This window comes from Trichosurus vulpecula, chromosome 8 (assembly GCF_011100635.1).
Source record: "Trichosurus vulpecula isolate mTriVul1 chromosome 8, mTriVul1.pri, whole genome shotgun sequence".
Taxonomy (NCBI): Eukaryota; Metazoa; Chordata; class Mammalia; order Diprotodontia; family Phalangeridae; genus Trichosurus; species Trichosurus vulpecula.
The window spans coordinates 260068525-260088989 of NC_050580.1; the positions used below are offsets into that span (position 1 = coordinate 260068525).

At 36.8% G+C, this 20465-nt stretch overlaps 1 protein-coding gene and 1 pseudogene across 3 annotated transcripts in view; one reads left to right on the plus strand and one right to left on the minus strand.

Annotated features, from left to right (window-relative positions):
- NOVA1 (NOVA alternative splicing regulator 1) overlaps positions 1-20465 on the minus strand; it is a 161738-nt gene that overhangs the window by 68738 nt on the left and 72535 nt on the right. The window lies entirely within an intron of this gene.
- Positions 19267-20465, plus strand: part of LOC118828390 — a 33580-nt pseudogene continuing 32381 nt past the window's right edge.

Here is a 20465-nt window from a genome sequence, read left to right on the forward strand (position 1 = left end):
AGTTATAATTAAAATATGATTAAAATAAGAAATCTTTTAGAATTCCCTGATTCCTTAGAAGCAGGGCATAGCCAAATAGCCAAAAGTGTTGCCGTGGAAACAACCAGTGCAAAGGGCAATGAACCCAGAAGAAAATGTCCATGCTTCTGAACAACGAATGAACAGAAAATGCTGCTTGTGATAAAAATATGACAAACAGAAGAAAATGACATTTCTTAGAAGAGTGTGTATTTCAAACTTTATATTCTCTTCTACAATAACAACTAATATATGTGTTGCTGATATAAATGATAGTTACTTTCTGTTTCCAAAGACCAGTTTCCTGTTCAGACCACTGAATGTGAAAATATTTTAAATGACATACAAATTCCTCCATGCTTTTCTTAATTTAAATTTTCAACTCAAAATAATTTATTCATTTATTTTACAGAGTAGGTCGATTTCTGAACCATTGATATTCACCACTAAGATAGTTCAACAACATTGCTGTTCTCATGTCAAATTACACCAAAAATTTATAATCATAAGAGTTAATAAAAGTGAAACAACAAAAAGGCAGATCTAAATTAATGTTAATCATTTACATTTTTAATAATCCAAATAAAACAGATGTGCAGTGGCATATGCATTCTACTAGTATTATGATTTTTTATTAAACAGCATAATTCATTAAACTTCTATTTAGTTAACAGCTCAGAATGTACTGAAACAAAGCAACTAATAAGATCAGGAAAAAAAATTAACACAGGAAAAAGATGCCCTGTTATGACCTTTTAATGACCTTACATTTATTTTATATCAACTAGAATGCTAGAAAAAAGCAATCTTCCACGACACAGCACATAAATTCTACTAAATAAAATGTTAACTGATATATGATATAAACAAAGGAAAATCTGTATATGATCTACTTTTACATATTTGTACTAAAACTGAATTTTTAATGCAAAAACATTCTAGATAGATTAGATTTCAGATTTAATAAGGAAAAAAGAAACTCTATAGTAAAGACAAAAATTTCCAAGTCAAAATAGTGTCAATGTGTTCAGATGTTCTAAAAAAATTGCTAAAAGGTAAAATGTTTAGGATTCATGGTATTATTCCTAGTGGAGACAGCTTTCAGTTAGTCAATCAATCAATCAACAAACATTTATTCAGTGTTTGCTATGTGCCTGGCACTGCACAGTGCCACTGGAATACAAAAAGAAGCAAAAGACAGTCCCTGCCCTCAAGAAGCTAACAATCTAATGGGAGACACAAGAAGCATTTGTACAAACAAGCTTCTACAGGATAAATAGGAAATAACTAATAGAGGAAAGGCACTAAAATTAAGAGGGGATAGGAAAGGAAATTTTAAATGATTTTAACAGTTGACAAAATCATCCTTTTCCTCTTTATCAAATGAACACTGAATCAAAGTCACTGTTCTCACAGAAATATATAAATAGGCTTTATCCCAAGATGGCCTTGCTGCATATAAATAACCTTGGTTTACTTTCTTAATTGTTCTGTACAAATTTAAGCCAGGTATTTAAAATGAGTTTTTAGTGAGGACAATTCATTTTATTAATTAAAAAAAAATCATTTGAGGCAAGGACTTAAGAAATAGTACAAGACTGGCTTAACTATTTCTTAACATTACTTGTCCTTATCTTCAAAAGTAATCACATATTTTGACTCTTCATAAAAGCAAAGTTTATTCTCTTTCCTTTCTTACTTTCCTTGTTTTTACCCCCTCCCTTCCTCTCTCCTTCCTTCCTTCCTGCACTAGATCTAGGATTGTATCAATACCCTTAAAGAATGTTGTCTGCTAAGACATCTGTCTCTCCTCTGAACCTTCAGTCTTAGACTGCAACAGAGAGGTTAAATGACTTGTCCAGGGTAACACAGCCATTCTACAGCAGAGCTAGAAGCTGAACCCAAGTCTTCCTGGCTCTGAGGTCAGCTCTTTGCCCACTATGACACCTAGCCTTTACATATTAAATTACTGTTTAAACAACAATAGAGAAAAATTGTTATTATTCAACACTAAAATTCTAAGGAAGGAAATATGATAAGATTTTTAAGTGCTTGACAAATCACGAGGGTGGTACAAAATTAGCGGTTAAAATGCAATAGAGCCGTGTAATTTCATAATTGAAACAACGGTAACTATTTGTTACACAAGTTAAAAAACACTGAAAGGTAAAAGAAATAATAAACATCTTACTCAAATGAATTCTCACTTATGAAGTGATGGTTACTGCTTTATCTGAACTTATATTTTACTCGTTCAAAGAAGTCTGCATATACATCTCGTTTCTCAAGTACAATCACAGATGATATTACTCTGAATAAGGATTTAAAAGCTGACAAAAACATGTGACAATTTTAATCACCTTTACGAAATCACATTTTATTTTGCTAACTTAAAATCAAAATACTACCTTTACCACAGAAAGTTCATTGCTCGAGATTAGTTAACCACAGACGTCTTATGCCTATTTCTGCAAACAGTACACATTCATTCACAAGTTTATTTCAGAGAGAATTGTACGTGGTTGGCGAATCATAAACACAGAACAGGAAAATATTCAGATTGTTCGATATTCAATCTCTCTCTCTTCGCACTGTTCAAACATGACAGTATACGAAGTCTGTGGGAACAAGGAATGGAAAAAGCACAGCCATCCTAACCTAGCGCCGAGTAAAGTAATAAATCAGGCTCCAAAGCTTTTAATTTGTACCAGAGAGAGTAAGGTTAACATTGCGATTTCTGTGAAATCATTTCTTTCAAAAAGACACAAAAACATGGCTATTGACAAGGTAGTTTTAATACAATTTCCTCAAACATCCCCCCCCCCAAATCAGAAGACCTGTTAATAAAAATCGACTATTCCTTAATTCTTTCCCAAACTACTTTAGCACAATATAAGATTTCTTCCTAAGTTGTGGCGGAACAACAACAGCAGAAAGCAACTAATAATAAACATTAAACCAGGAGATATTTTATTGTCAGATGTAAGCAATCACACTGAAAAACTTTTTTCCATAAATGATTTACTAAAGGCCATTCTAATCCTATTTCCACAACGCACTATGGAACTAGGCCATAGGAACTAATATTCAAAGAGAAAGCAACTACCATAACGTTCATATTTGCATGGTCTTATGCCATTTTTAAACAACTTATTTGACCTACTCTCATGATGTGTTGATTCTTAAAATCTTGCCACTTCTTCCCCCTTTGGAAAAATAGCAATGTTCAACACTTAACTTCTTTCTGTTTCCTTGTCTTAAAAATGAGAATTGGACAAGATGATTCTCTAATGTCTTTATGTTGAAAATCTTATGCTTATTGATGATTTACTCAGTTTCTCTAAATAATCAATCAACAAATATTTACCTCCACGACATTTCAGGACCTGAGGAAAAAAGAGAGGCGTGAGGCATGGATGTTCCCTTCCCCTAAAGAGCTTACATTCCAATTGGAGAGACAAGGCTAATACACACGAGTCAGAAAACAACTAACTGCTAAACCTCAAATGGAGTAGAAATTCTGATAAGGTTAGAGAAGTATAGATTCAGCTCAACTCAACATTTTTTTTTAGTGACTACAATGCATACGGCACTGTGGTAGGCTCTTGTAGTGCGATGGTTCTCAAAGTATGGTGAAAGGACTCTTGGAAATTTAAGAGACCCATTGGGGAGGGTCCATCAGATCAAAACTATTTTAATAAAAAATTACTAACAACTTTTAATTTCTAACACGTTAATACATGCGTTACATACATGTACAATTAATGTACATGTTAATTTATTATATTTATGCAATAGCTCACATAAACAAAAACTTTTTAGAGGCTCCTCAGTATTTTTTAGGAGTTAAAAGGTATTGAAACCAAAAAGTTTGAGAACTACTTCCGTAGAGGATATAAGATGAAATAAGACATAGAACCTGCCCCTCAAAGAGCTTATAAATCTTTTAAAGAATAAGAAAAGACTACCAATAATAATACCACTCCAAATATGATAACTCTTAGGAGATGTTAAGTATCCAAGTATCGAAGATTCAGGGAGAAAAGTTCCCTTCTGGAGATGACAAGATGTTAGGTTTCGAAGGAATCTTGGCTATCACTTAGTTTGACTCCCTAGTTTTATAGAAGAGGAACGTAATACCTGTTAAATATAAATCATTTGGCTAATGCCACAGAATGAGTTGGTATCAAAAGTTGGAACAAGAACCTAAGACTCCAGATGCCAAACTGTTTTCACTATACCATGCAAAAAAAAAAAACAACCCCCCCCCACACACACACACATACACACACAGCACAAATCTTCACACTCTGAGTTATTTCCCTTTATTCTAAGCAATCAACTTGTGTCCTACCTAGAGAAAACTCTAGAAAGGTAAATAGGATCTACATAGAGAAAAAGGGAAATGCATTTCATAACTTCACTATTCTTATTAAAATAATAAACATTAAATACAATCCTCCACGTGTAATGACTCAAATTCATTGTAAATATAACATATGCAGCAGATAATGACAAAATGAATGTACCAAACATGACGGAAGCTGTGAATTAGAAAGCAGTATGAAAAAACACTGGATAAAGTAGTTTGAGATGCTATTGTGACAAACTATTTAATGATTACTGTGAAGTTTGGACTTCATGAACTGGAGCCACAGTAGACAGCAAAGGGATGCATGGTCAATTGGAAGGGGTTAGCATAGGGTTCAAAAGAAGAGAAGCTACAGATGATACCAATGATTCAAGCCTGGACTACTCCAGGAGCAATAGTACTTAGAAATGGTGATAAATGGGAATAGTATTGGCTAGTTTACATATACAAAGGTTATGCTACTGGTTCACTATCAATACAGCATTCAATTTTGTTTTCTTCTAATAATGGTAATAAATCTACACAGATCCTTTTCTGCGTGGCCTTTTCACAATCTTTAATCTCCCTGGCTTCTCTGTCACATCTGACACTGCTCATCACCCTTTCTTCCTAGATACTCTCTTCTCTTTAGGTTTCTGGTACACCAATCTCTACTGATCCTGCTCCTACCTATCAGACTGCTCTGTCTCAGTTTCTTTTGCTGGATCCTCATCCAAATGACACCCTGTTACTATAGATGAAGGATTCTGTCCTGGGCCTTCTTGTCTTCACCTTTTTACACCACTTCACTTGGTGATCCTATTGAGCTCCCAAGCTAATGATGTTCAAATCTACCAATTTTGTCTAAAACTACGTACTGATCTTCTGTCTTGCTTCTCCAACTCCTTCTCTAACACTCAGTTTATTATGTGATAATACTTAAATACGGACGAATACAGTATGAGGCCACGGTTGTCCAGTAGACATCTTGAACTCAACATAAGCGAAACCTAATTATCTTCCCCTTGAATTCTCATACCCTCTTTCACATTCCCTGTTACTAGGGAGGTCAACACCATCCTTCCCGTCTCTAAGGCTTGCAAACTAGGTGTTACGCTCAGTTCCCCAGTATATCACACCCCATCCCATCCAATCTGTTGCCATGGTTTGTCAACTTCACCTTTGCAATCTCTCATATATATGGCTGCTTTTCTCCTTCAGCACTGTTGCCACTCTAGGGCAGGCCCTCATTATCTCATGCCCAGACAACTGCAGTAGCCTTCTGGTGGGTCTGTCTGCCTCAACTCCTTCCCCACTTCAATTCCTCTTCCATTCAGACTACAAAGTGATTTTCCAAAAGCAGAAGTTTGACCATGTTACCCCACCCCCCGCCCCCCCAAAAAAACCTTCAGTGGCTCCATATTACCTACAAGTTTAAGTACAAAATCCCTTGTTTGGCATTCAAAACCCTTGGTAGCCTAACCCCCTCCTTCTCAGTCTTCTTGCACTTTACTCCCTGCCACACACTTTTCAATTCAGTGCCACTGGCCTTCTGGCTGTTCATGAACAAGACACTCTCATCTCTCAGCTCTGGGCATTTTCTCTGGCTATCCCCAATGCCTGGAATGCTCTTCCATCTCATCTCTGCCTACTGCCTTCCCTGGATTCCTTTAAGGTCCAACTAATATTATTATCTTTTATAGGAAGCCTTTCTCAGCCCCTCTTATTTCTAGTACTTTCTCTCTTAATTTTTGTTTAGTCATCTCAGTTGTGTCCAACCCTTCAGGATCCCATTTGAGGTTTTCTCAGCAAAGGATGTTGGAGCAGTTAGCCATTTCCTTCTCCAGCTCACTTTAACAACTAACCTGTATACAGCTTGTCTGTACATATCAACTGCCTTGTTTCTTTCATTAAATTGTCAGCTCCTTGAGGGCAGGAGCTGTCTTTTGCCTCTCTTTTTACAGCCAGGCCTTAACACAGTGCCTGGCACATAGCAGGTGCTAATACATGTTTCCTGACTGAAATCCATCCAAACTGTCCGTCTATCTTTCTTATAACTAATGAAATGTACTTGTAAGAGTACCAGCCAGTGCGAGGGTAATCTATGGCTATATTACACAAAAAGCTACAAGGTCTTCATGTGGCCAGTTCCCTGAAAATGGGAAAGAAAGTTATTATTCCTTAGGAAGATACTTTCAGGATTAAAGAGAACATATCAAAAAAGAAGAAAAGTGATAAGGAATGTTGTTAGTACCTGCACTGTGTAAGTGTTGCTTTGAGGACCCAAAGAGATAGTGTACATGTTTGTGACTAGTATAATGCATTACATAATAAAAGCTAATAATACCAGCTAGAATTTATATGGAGCCCATTACGTGCCGGGGACTGCGCTAAGCACATTATAAACATTAACCCATTTGATCCTCACAAGACCTCTTGAGAGGTAGGTGCTGTCATTATCCCAATTTTACAGCTGAGGAAACTGAAGCAAACAAAGTGTAAGTGACCTCCCTCCGGTCACACAGGCAGTGAATGTATGAGGCTGGATTTAAACTTATTAACTCCAAGTCCAGAGCTCTATCCATTGTGCTGCCTAGCGGCCAGCAAACAAACTATTTAATAGCTGCTATACTAATATAAATAAGCTATGATTCTTATTAATATTTCCATGTTACAAATTTGGCAATAAGTCTCAGGGAGGTCAATGGTGAAAAGTCGCAAAGGTTAATATAGTGTCAATGGGAATTAAATTCATTTGACTCCTATGCTAAGGTTCTTTGATTTTTACTCTATACCAATTGGTGAGCAAATTATTGAAGAATGGACAAATATATCTTTATTTACATATATTTATTGACGATATAATAGCGAGAACATACCACCTTGAAAGAGAGGTGGAACATTAGATTGTGTATCAGGAAATGACAGTCATTCCAAAATTCTCACACTAATTAGCTGCATAACATCAGATAAGACCCTCTGTTTCTCAGAGCCTCAGCTTCTTTATCAGTGAGGCTTATGGTGTTTCTACTTAATTTCTGAGGTCACTTCTAGTTCCAAAACTCTATTACTTCATGATATATTTTTTCACAAATTCCCTAAGATGAGATTATCAAACATTCAGATGTTGAACCTTTTTACCATCAACGTTTGGGCTTTTAGCCACAGCAATTCATTTTTTCAATGAGTTGTACTAAGTAGTTAAAATGTATTGTATGTAATTAAAATGTATTGAGTAGTTAAAAAAAATAAGCAGAATAAAATGTTTTATCAAAAATCTTCCAAGGAACCCCTCAATGCCACTACCAAAGAATACCATTTGAAAATCAATATGCATTTGAAATCATACCACATGACGTTTAGGCCAGAGTTTAAAGGGGAAAAAAAGGAGTAACAAATATTAAGTGCCTCAGATCATTTAGAAATAAAATTAAGATTTGAACCCCAAAACTGCATGTTTATCTGACAACTAATGTGATGCTATTGAAACACAGGCAAATTACAGCATGAGAAAACTACAGTATGGAAGGGTATAAAGAATAATTGACTCTCCTTTAAATGGACAGTTGATAGAGGCTAAGAAAATAAGATTTTAAAAAAAACCAGACAATTACAGATTTCAGCTCCTAAAAGGACACTGTTTTGTGCAGGTTGTTCATTTGTTACACGCTGGTTAAACAGCGAGAAAAAGAAACTTGAAGCTGGTGGTACTTTTCTTTGCAAATTAGATGACTGTGCTATCTACCTACTATATACGGCACTCAACGTACAACCCAATTGCTCTTTATTAATCCCTTTAAATTCTTCTCATTTTGTTGTTCAGTTGTGTCCAACTCTTCATGACCCCATTTGAGGTTTTATTGGCAAAGATACTGAAGTGGTTTGTAATTTCCTTCTCTAGCTCACTTTACAGATGAGGAAACTGAGGCAAACAGAATCAAGTGACTTGCCCAGGGTCACACCACTAGTAAGTGTCTGGGGAGAGATTTGAACTCAGAAAGGTTCCTGACTCCAGGGACAGCACTCTCTCCACTCCACCACACCACCTAGCTGTTCTCCTTGTGGAAGATACAAAAAGTCTGCTTCAGGCAATTTTCTAAAATAGAAATCTCCTTCCAAAATAAATGGGTAAGGTAAAACCAAAGTAACACATCAAGTCAGAAGCTTACGGGAATAGGAAGGAACAAGTATGAAAAAACAAAAAAGGAAATGTAATTTGGAAAAAAAAAAACATTACAAATAATCACTACTTAGGATACATTTTTATTATAAAGACAAACGCTATATATGTATGTGTTTATACACATGTGTATATATATATGATTATATGTAGCATATGATATATACACATATATATCATATACAGTGTATATTATGTGTGTATATAGATAAATATATTAATGGAAGATAAATGTCATGGAATGACAAATGTTAAATAACAGGAAAATGGGCATTCCTATAGAAATCAACACGGCTAAAAGGTTTACCTGCAGATAAGCAAACAGAGAAGCAGAATTCTGTGTTATTCTTCACAAAAATTTAACTTAAGAAAAAGTTCATTTTTATTTTGTATTAATAAGTTTCAATTATTTTCTTTTCAGTATATGTCTACTATGAAAATCTAAAAACTACAAAAAGCCACATCACATTAATTAGGAAATAATCAGAAACTGCTGAAGATTTCACTTGAAAGAGGTCACAGTTGATTATTAGCCTAAAAGGAACGGTGAGAATTGTACAGATTAGAATGGGAGCTCCTTGAAGGCAGGAGTCTTTGTCTTTCTTTGTATCTTCAGTGCCTAGCACAAGCCTGGAAAATCGAAGTTACTAAATGCTTCTTAACTGACTTGACTTAGATTGCACATGGATGTTAACAGATAGGAAAAGTAGGCTTGGCTGGCATTTTATATGTGTGTGTGTGTGTGTGTGTGTGTGTGTGTGTGTGTGTACGCGCACACGCGCGCAAGTGCCTTATTTTTTTAATTTGGGAGAAATTATATATGCAATATATATATAATCTATATCATATCATGTATATGCATACAAAGTAATTTTTCCAAATTCAAGAATGTAGGGCAAAAATTTATAAAATACTTAGACTGAACTAAAAGGAAAGATAAACACGGCACAGTGACATATCTAGACTCTTTATAGAGTTTTCAGCCTATACTACCTCTTGGAGTGAGTTCTACAAATTTATTAGTTATGTATGGCAATATCTCCTTTAATTTCTTAAAAACTACTTTAAAACTTCAACTGGTACCCTCTAACTCTAGGATGTGAAATTTGTTGCTTTCTCTAACATAATTAACATTCATTGTTTCATAAATGTATAACACTTCCCTGCCATCATATAGTCTCTCTCAACTGACTTGATCTTACGAAGTTTCAAAATCATCATTTCTCTCCCAGTAATTTCTCTGAAATTAATAGCACTGTCTAGCTTTCTGTATTAAGTAGCATACAGTATTAATATATTTAAGTAACGTTATATAATGGTAACCATATCCTTTTCCAGGATCACAGCTAATAATTTAGAAAACATTATTTTATTAATGTGGCAAAGCTCCAAAATTCTTCAGGTGTGTGTGTGTGTGTGTCTGTGTGTGTGTCTGTGTGTGTGTCTGTGTCTGTGTGAGTGCGTGCACGTGCATGTGAATGTGTGTGTGTTCATGTGCATGTGTGTGCATGTGAGTATGTGTGTGTGTACATGTGAGTGTGTGTATTCACATATGGAAAGCTCTCAAATGCTTTATACATTTGACAGTATTGATAATAAGAAAGAAAGGCGGGGAGGATATTTGCAAATGTCCTTTTCCTCTTCTCAGTTTTCACTTCTAAAGATGGGAGGAATGTGTGAACATAAAATGAGAAGATCAGAACAGACCGAAAGCAAAATGATTGTAATTGTTTACACTTTACTAGGCAGATGACAGCTTATTTATCCCTAATCTCGATTTTCCAACTTTAGGCCAGTTTCCTAGTCAAAACAAGCCGTTTCCCCCAAGACTGGGATAATTTTGAGGGTTGTTAATATTACCTTGAAGTGACATTTGGTATAAATTCTTTTCAAAAGCTTTTTAAAGGTCCATATAAATGAAGTTAATTGATTCTCCAATGATCAGATAGCACAACTGATTAGAGCAGGAAAGAAACTACAACTCTAAGTTTTAGTTGGAGAAACAGTGTTTCTCTGTGTTATTTCACATGTGTGTGCTATTGGTGACAAAGGGTGATGTAATGAGCAATTGTAGAGAAATCGATCAATTAATAAGCTTTTTACCAACTGCTTATTTTGTGTTGGGTACAATGCTGGAGCAAGGAGGATACAATGTCAAAAATGAACTAGTCTCTGCTCTCAAAGAGCAAGAAGAAACAACATGTACATACACAAAGTATACTCAAAACAAATGCAAGAAGTTGAGGACAAGGAGTAAGAAGATACTAGATTCTGGGATAACCAGGAATGATGCAGAAGGCTTGAAATGAATTTTGAAGGAAACTAGGAAGTCAAGAGGCCCAAATAAAGAGGGGAGTGCTTTACAGACACAGGATAGCCAATGCAAAGGCAGGGAGGTAAGAAATAGTATGTCTTGTGTGACAAATCGCTAAAACAGTTTGGTTGGACTGTAGGATATATGAAGAAGAGTAATATTTAATAAGAATCACAGGATCATGGATTGAAAGCTGAAAAGGGACTTTGTGGGACATCAAGCCTAATTTCTTCATTTTAAACTGAGGAAACTGAGGCACAGGGCAGTGAAGTGACTTGCCTAAGGTCATACAGGCAGTAAGTGGCAGAGCTAGAATTAAAACTCAACTTTATCATCTCCAAATCCATTGGTATTTCTTCTGTATCAGTGCTGGGTAATTTTACCCTAGAGGTCATGGGGAGTGACTGGACTTTACTAAGTAGGGGAGTAACATGGTTACACTAGCATTTTGGGAAAATCACTTTGGCAATTCTGTTGATGAGTAAAATCTATCACCTCTACTCTATAAAAACAACTCAAACCTCACAGGATTCCAGAGTTACAGATGAGGTCATGAGGCTCACAGAGCTAAGTGACTTGCCTTCATTCACAATCAGTGTGAGACACAGAACTTGAATCCAGGTCTTATCTCAAGGCCAGCTCTCTTATGGATAGATGTCCACACTGGTATTTGGACAAGAGCATTGTGTGTGTGTATATATATATATAGGAATCTATGTTTTATCTATGTGACTATTTTTAAAACTGTTAAAGCACAAGATGATAGATAAAGCCTTCTTCAATCAACTTACCAAGGAAGACAAGCCTAACTTAGTGGTCAGGGGAACCTCGATTTTCCAGACCTCTGCTGGAATAACAATAAAGAATATCACAGAAGACTCATTAAGTCCTTATGGGTGTGTCTGGAACACGACTTTCCATAGCAAAAGGGAAGTGTTTTTTTTTTTTTAATTCTAACTAACCTAAAAGTACCACTCAAGAGATCAATGAAAGATGAAATTGAGTATTTCATAAAGGAGAGAAGCAAAACAGAGAAACTGATTTCAAAGAAACAGAATCTCAAAAGTGTGGGGATTATTAAAGTATAATAGTTATTTACCAATGTAGCCATCTCAAGTTAATTACCTACCTTTCTGGAGACACAATGTAGTTATGACCTAATAAAGATATCAACCAGCATGAAAGTCTTTGTGGACTGATCTGTGAAATATCAGGCACATCATTTCAAAGTCCATTCCTATTTGTTAAAAATTGTGACTTCTTCACCAAAATGCATCCATGTAGCATTATGTAATAACAAAAACATCTGCCTGTTCTACATTAGTAATTATTGTACTCTTATTATCATCCAGTTTATTTTGGGTCGGACATTTCAGCTGCCAACAAGAAAACAGATGTGGCCAATTCTTACAAGAGCTTTTTCCCTATCGTCAACAAATGGCTTTGCCAATTCTTCCTCCACCTCCTACATAAAAATGAAGTTTCTTTAGGTCATCCTGCTCCTGTATTTTTAAGACTCAAGTGTCCTTATTACCATAGCTACAGGAGGAAAAAAAAATAAGCAATGATTCAGAAAAAGACTTAATATAGTTCTTGCTATAAAATACTTCTTTGTTCTACACCAAGAAAGATCATCAATGTACCCCAATTTGCAGATTAGCTGCTTTCTTGAATGTTTTTTTTATCTACATTTAATTTAAAAAAAATTATAGAAGGAACACAATCATATTGACAGAGAGCTAAATACAGAATCAAGAAGATCTGGATTCAAGTCCTGTCCCTCACATGTACTGGTGCTGGGTCCAAAGGCAAGTAATAATCTCTTACCCTTGGGTAACTCTCTAAGACAGAGGAGCTGATCTGTACAGACAGATGGAGTTTCTTCACTGGAAAACTCCTTATGTCAGTGTAATCATAGGTTCAGACAAAACAAAACAACCAAAAACATTTCCCTACTATAATTTGCGGATGCATAGTGAAAAAATTCCCTTGTATTTGTCTTCTTCTTGCCTTACACTTCATAATTAGGTGACTAGAGATCTATTTGGATCCATCAACCTCTTTAGTACTTAGGTCTGTTACTCAATGGCTAAAGGATACACAAATACTGAGTAGATGTTTTTTGTTTTCTAGAGAGTAAAGAATCTTTTTTGTAGAAAAGGACTTATGTAGGACCACATTTTTGAAAATCAGGTTATCACAAGGAAGTCTCAAAGAAGATTATGTCCATTCAATTTCTGTTCTTTTATTATTAGGCTATTCAATCTTACTGCTTCTCCATCTTTCCCTTCTTTTGTCTCTTCCATTTTTTCTTCTAGTTTTTTTTTAACCATATTGCCAGGTCAAAGGATGAAATGACTGTTCAAAAATGTTTCTGCTATACAATATTTTTTTAAAGGCCAAGAATACAGCCAAACGAGAAATCGTTACTTTATTTTTTAAATGGCTGATGGGAAGCAATAAGGAGTTTATTTAAATAAAAGACAGAATAAGGCAAATTTACTCCACAGTAGTGTTCCAAGAATTAGTTTTCCTTTTAATCTATCTTGTTATTCTTCAATGAAAGAAATAAACAAGCAAACCATGTAGCTATTTTCTACTTGGACAATCAATTAATTTATACTTAATGACTAAAATGCTGCATGTATTTCCTATGTAAGGAAAAAATATTGTACAAAGATTTACAAAAAGCTACTTAAAGCCACTCACTTCTAATTGCAAATTATACTGATATAGCAAAAAAAGTGAGAAAAAATCTACTACAGTTGATCACTACAATGGAGTAAATAAAAATTAAAACAACCCCTCAAATTTTCATATTGTAAGCACTGAAAATCTGGTCACTCTGTGTGTATGTCTATGTGTATGTGTTTGTGTATATACGTGACATACATGTTTACATATGTGTACATATTTATGCATATAAAATATATACATACATATGTACATATGTTCATGCTAGCTGGGTGGGGCTTATTTAGCATAAAGTTTAAAAGTCTCAGAACACAGCTCTGGTTTTCATTTTAATCAATTACTAAATTCCTCAAGTATGTTATAACAAATTTGGAGAAACTGCTTTCAAAGTTTAAACTCGTGCTTCCTACTATTTCAACATTGGTGTTGCTTAGGAACCTCCATAAACAATCCATGTGTTTTCAAAGAAGGAAGTGAAGAATTGGCAGCAGTTTTTTAGTTGGCTGAAACAACTACAAACTCTTACAAAGCACTCTAACGACATCTTGTTTTTAAACAAACTGAAGTCACGCTTTTGAAACAAATACTGAAATATATTTACTCTCTTTAAGAACAGGCATAAGCTGGGATTTATTGTATATCATTTTTGTCTTAAGTTAAACCTTTTAAAAAGTCACTCCATGTTTAAGATGTTTAAAGAGGACAAAACTAAAAGTAACAACATAATAACTCAACCAATTACCTAGAATACGATGTTTATCTAAAATTATGCTAGAAAATGTTGACCCATCACTTGCCTCTGTATCACTGCAAAGGCTTCACCCTGTCCCCCCTCACTCAACATATCACCTAGGGTGCACATCACCTTCTTCACTTCCACCCCTGCCTTCTTCTAAACCTCTGTATAAGTTCTATCTCCTACATGAGTTCTTCCTTAATCCCTCAACAGCTAGTGCCTCCTTCTACCTTGAAATTATTTTTGTTTTCTGTGGTACATATTTTGTGTGTGTAGACGCATAAATGTTGTTTCCCCCCCAATGGTAAGGTCCTTATGAGTAAGGACTGTCAAAAGTCTTCATACCCTGAGCATATAGCACAGTAGCTGGCATTTAGTAGGCACTTAATAGACGCTTGTTGGTTGACAGATTTAAATCCCAAATGTTAGTTCATATTAATACAGCGTTTTCTGGTTTTCCTCAAAATAAATCGATGGGCTATTACCCTCTATTTTATGGATTAGGAAACTGAGTCTGAGAGGTCCCTTGTCCAGTATCATAGTTACTAAAGTAGCATAACTGGGTCCAATTTCTCCTGATTCTAAGTTCTGTGTGTTTTCACTAAACCAAGTGGTAGTTGCAGTCTCAAAGAATATGAAAACATATATCCCATGAGTAACAGAATAGATATATAACAAATGAATGGAAAAGCATTTAAGGGGTTTTTTAAAGTATAATCTGCTAAACAGTAGTCAAAAGTTAATTTATGTTAAATGAATCCTAGTTTCCTACTGATTTCTAATATAAAGTTGAAACTGTTCTAGTCTTAAAAATTTTACCCCTCAAGGTAATAAAATTAATACTAGCTACTGAAACAAACCTTTTAAAAGAATAATTATTTTAAATTCAACAAATATTTAGTAAATGCTAGTCCACTGTGACAGATGATGGGCACACAAAAGACAAGACAGTTCCTGCACTCAAGATACAATAACCCAGTTGCAAAGAAAAAAAAGCAACAATATTTTGAGATATATATATATATATATATATATTATGTATGGTATCTATATGTATGTATAATAAAGGTCTCAATAGAGTAGGATGCAGAATTCATGAAGGTAGAAATTTATTATAGTTAGGAAGTCTCCATGAAGAACATGGTCCTTAAGCTGAAAAATTGAGGGGAAAGCAAGTATTCTGACAAGCAGTGAGGGATGGATAGAGATTACTCCAGGGCTGATGAAGAGTAAGCATAAGCCTGGAGTTTGGTAATGGCAAAATGAGAGCAGGAAACAAAGAGTAGAGGATCCTAAGATAGTAGATTTAGAGCAGGATGGGATCTTAAAAATCATCTAATGTAAGGCATTAATTTTACAGATAAAGAAACCCAGTGATGTTCCCAGAGAGGTTAAATGACTCAGCCACACAGGAACTAAGCAACAGAGGCAGGATTTGAATGCATTTTCTGACTCCAAAGACAAGTGTTTGTTCTACTCTAATAAACTGACCCTCTAATCTGGTTTGGATGGAATCTAGAAGCCATATGGGAGCTTTGGGGATGCTTCTAATCATATTGAGACCTATTGCTAAAAGACCTTAACATTTTAGTGTTAAGTGGAACACCCTGAGCGGTCCCTTGGCCCTCCCCCGTCTTATGAAAGCAGCAAGAGATTAGGACTAGGAGCGGGGGCACAGAATCTGTTAAAAGAAGAAACAGCTTTTGGTTCAAGGCCCTTTGGCTATGACTCTCCAGGTGGCAAGATGTGACTCCAGTGATGGGTTGGGAAGGGCCTTCCCTATCATGTCAGTTCCACTCATGTGAGAAGGCTGATGGCAACAACAATTTCAGCTTGCGCCTGGGTCTCGGTTAGCCCCCACCTCTTGTGAGTCAGAAAGCTACAGGGATCCAACTGCAGCAGTGACCAGAGCCAGCTGGTGTAAGGGGAAGTTGCACTGGAGCAGACAGCACTAAGGCAGTCAACTGCAAGTCACGTCATCATTTCCCTGATGTCATGGTCCTCTTCGAAAACAAAGGACAAACACAACTAAGCAATACCTGCTACACGTAGTCTTTTCCTGGTATCTTATGCTGGGGCCATCTCTCTGCCTTACATCTTATTTCTTCTATCTAATTTAATTTTCTTACAATTATCTGCTCACAAACTATTTCTCTAACAAAATGTTCTGTCTCTGAGAGAAGAAATTGTTGCATTTCTGTTTTTGTATCCTCAGGGCCAAGCATATTGTCTAGTACTTTTAGTTGTTCTTGTCCAACTCTTCATGATCTGCTTTGTTTTGTTTGGCAAAGATACTGGAGTAGTTTGCCATTTCCTTCTCCAGTTCACTTTACAGATGAGGAAACTCAAGCAAACAGGGTTAAGTGACTTACCCAGGGTCACACAGCCGGTAAGTATCTGAGGCCAAATTTGAACTCAGGTCTCCCTGACTGTAGGCCCAGTGGTCTATTCACTCACTGTACCACATAGCCTTCCCTAAATCTGGTACTTAGGAGGGACTTGATCCCATCCCCTCCTGTCTTCAGCAAATTTATCCCTGATAACCTCCCTTATCTAGAATCTTACACCCTCTCTTATTTACTGGTTCCTTTTCTACTGCCTTGAAAATAGCACCACCAATTTTCTTTCATTCTAAAAAGTAAAAAATAAAACCAAAACTCTTCATTAGGCCTTAACATATTCTCAAGCCATAGATGAATCTCTTCTCCTTTTTACTCACTGACTCTCTTTCCTATGATCTGACTCGTTTCTCAACCCTTTGAAGTCTGGCTTCTGACATATTAAGTCAACTGAAACTTCTCTCTTCAAAGTTATTAGTGATCTCATAATCGCCAAATCATATGGTCTTTTCCCAGTCTTCATCCTTTTCAACCCATCTGCTATATTTGACACTGTTGATTCACTTCCTCCTGGACAACATTCTCCTCTCCGGGTTTTCAGGCAATACTCTCTCCGGCTTCTCCTAGCATCAAGGTAACCCTTTCTCAGATGCCTTTGCTTGTTTTATCATCTCTATCACATCCCCATAAGCACGCAGATTTGCCAGGTTTCCCTCCTGGGCTATCTTCTCTATTTCCCTTCTCCTTCTTCTTCTTGGTAACCATATCATCTCCAGTAGGTTTAATATCACCTGGGTACATTTCTTCCTGGAGCTTCAACCTTACATTATCAATTGCCTATTGGGCATTTTAAAATGGATAACCCTGAGACATCTCACTCAACGTGTACAAAACTGAACTCATGATCTTTTCTCCATTTCTGTCAAAGGTACCACCTGCTTCCTCCCAGTCTCCTAGGTTCACAAACCCAGCATCATCTTCAGGCTCTCAGTCTCCTTCACTCCATATATCCAATAACTTTTACTTATATCTGATCTTCTCTCTACTTTAATAATTACCACCTTAGTCTGAGCCCTCACTACTTGTTACCTAGTATATTGCAATGGCCCCCTAATTGGTATTCCTGCCCCATATCTTTCAAAACTTCATGTTATGCTATACACTTTGGCAGCAGCCAAAGTGATTTTCCTTAAGTAAAGATGTGATGACATCACTTCCCAGCTCAACCAACTCTGGTGGCTTCCAGTTGCCTCTAAGGAAAAGAGTAATTAAACTCCTCTGCTTAGCTTTTAACATCCTACACAACCTGGCCCCAAGCTACCTTACCAACCTCATTAGGCATCACTTCCTTTTTCCACACTAGGGGATCTAAATAAACTGCCCTCTTTTCCTCACACATAACTCACCATCTCCAGTCTCTGTGTCTTTGTACCAGCTGACTTCCACATCTGGAATTCACATCCTCCTCACCTCTGATTCCTAAAATCATTTCTTCCTTTATGATACGGCTCAGAGGTCATCTTCTGCATGAAGCCTTTCCTGATGTCACCAACTGTTGGTGTCCTGGTTTCAGGCTAACTTGTATTTAAATACTATCTATTCATTTGTACTTATTTACTTTATAGCCACACTGCAAATCCTTATACAGGTGAGTCTTCCCCTTTAGAATGCAAGCTCCTAGCAGATCAGTAGGAACTGATTCTTTGTTCTAATATTCAAAGTACCCAGCACAATGCTTGATTTTGAGATGAAAGTGAATAAGAGAAGAGCTCATTTTGAATGGCCTCAGTTTTCTCAGTAAAGTAAGAGGCAAGGTCCTCTTTTAATATAGAATGAAAAAGAAGAGGAAGTATAAGGAAGAAAGAAGAGGTTTGAAATAGCTTCTGTAGGGAATCAATTAGGGTTAAAAGGAGTGTGTTGGTACAATAAATGCCCAGGTGAAGTTAGATAACATGAATTTGTAATGTACCAAGTCAGCACAGTTGTGAGACTTTGGTCCATCTAAATTAAGCAACTCCTGAGTAGAGGGGAGGTGGAAGATGCTGGGGGTATTCAAGGGCTGAGGTTTGGCAAGAGATGAACAATAATACACAAGGGGGTGGAGAACTGAGGGCAGGGTAGAGTGGAAATTGTTAAATATTGGGTTGATAATGGAGAGGGAGGGGAGTGAAATCAGAGGAGATATAATGGCTTGAGAAAATATTGAAAGGTAGAAGGATCACAAGTCTTGATTAGAGTGAAGAATAGTTTTATGAAGGATGAGGCATAGGAGGAAATGGAATGACAGGAGGTTATGATCATAATAGGAGTGTCTTGAGTTTTTTTGTTTGGTTGGTTTTTGGCAGGGTAATCAGGGTTAAGTGACTCGCCCAAGGTCACACAGCTAGTACATGTGTCAAGTGTCTGAGTCGGCATTTGAACTCAGATCCTCCTGACTCCAGGGCCCGTGCTCTACTCACTGCACCACCTAGCTGCCCTAAGCACCTGAGTTTCTAATCAGGGCAATAACTTGCTATACCAAAGCAAAGCCAAGGTGTAGCAACGGATTAGGAGATTTAAAGAGGCTGAGAAATTAGGAAGTAAGGGAATTAAAACAGTATGCAAATATCACTATTTTCTAGTATAAAGGGCAGAATGAGGAGAGAAAGAAAGGGAGCAGAATTTGAAGAGCATTACTTGAGGGTCAGTATACTTAGAGCTACCATAATTTCAATTGGGCAGCAAATTTTGACTGAGTGTATTTTGAAAAAGGAAAGGTTGCTAAGTGGAAGTGGCTATGGGGACCAGAAATATTCGGACTTCTGTGGGCTCGGTGTGTTGAAGAGTATGAGAGAAGGTACAGATCATACTAGACAGGATAGCAGGGAATGCAGGATCATTTGGGGGAATTAAGTCTTTGTAAGGGCGGAGGAAGAGGGAGAGGAAGGAGTGAGAAGGATTCCCAGAATGAAGGGTAGTCTGCTCACTTTGCAAAATAAATGCCACAGAACACAGCATAGGTGTGTGGGGGCAGGGTTGGATATAGAGTAGAACAGGATTTAAGAGGATATGGATTTCTAGAAAAGCTGGAGATTGGAGATTTTTTTTCTTAAATGGTCCGTGAATAACTGAAACAAGGATAGGGAAAGAGAAAACAAAGGTTAATAGTGGGAGGCAGATGAATAATGAAGCTCAGAGCTCTCTGGTGAGTGTTGCAGAAGGTACTGGGACAGTTCTAGATTGGGTTCAACTCCTAGAGTTCAACCTTAAATGCAGCTAGAGATTTCTGGTCACTGGTGGAGGCACGGGACTACGGGGGTGGAGGTGGGATGTCCTCAGGCAGAGGGCATTGGTCAGCTGGGATTGGATCTGGGTCTGGACTTGCTCACCCCACCCTCCAGGCTCCTCCCACATCTTCAATTGCATCCACATCTGCTTCTACTCTCCCTCAAGATAGCTGGAGGTAGGGGATGGGAGGGAAACCCTTGGTCAGAGGAGGGTTCTTGTCTGGTCAAAATCTGGGTTTACCCAGACTGCTGCTCTCCCTGCAATTGCTCCTCTTCTTCTCCTCTTCCTCTTAGTTTAAAATGTATGCTCTTTGAAAGTAGCGACCATTTTATTTTTTATACTTATATCCCCAGTGCCAAGCACTGTGCCAGAAACATTAGTGCTTAATAACTTCTTAATGAGTGATTTTAATGCTAGCAAATTGATATTTTTGAGAACAGTAAAAGATAAAGGAGGTGAAACCTTCGTGTAACAACAGTAAAAGATAACAACATTCATGCTGTATTGTCTCCCATGATCTAAAGGATTTGGTAACCCACCAGTATTTTTATTATTAAAATAATATC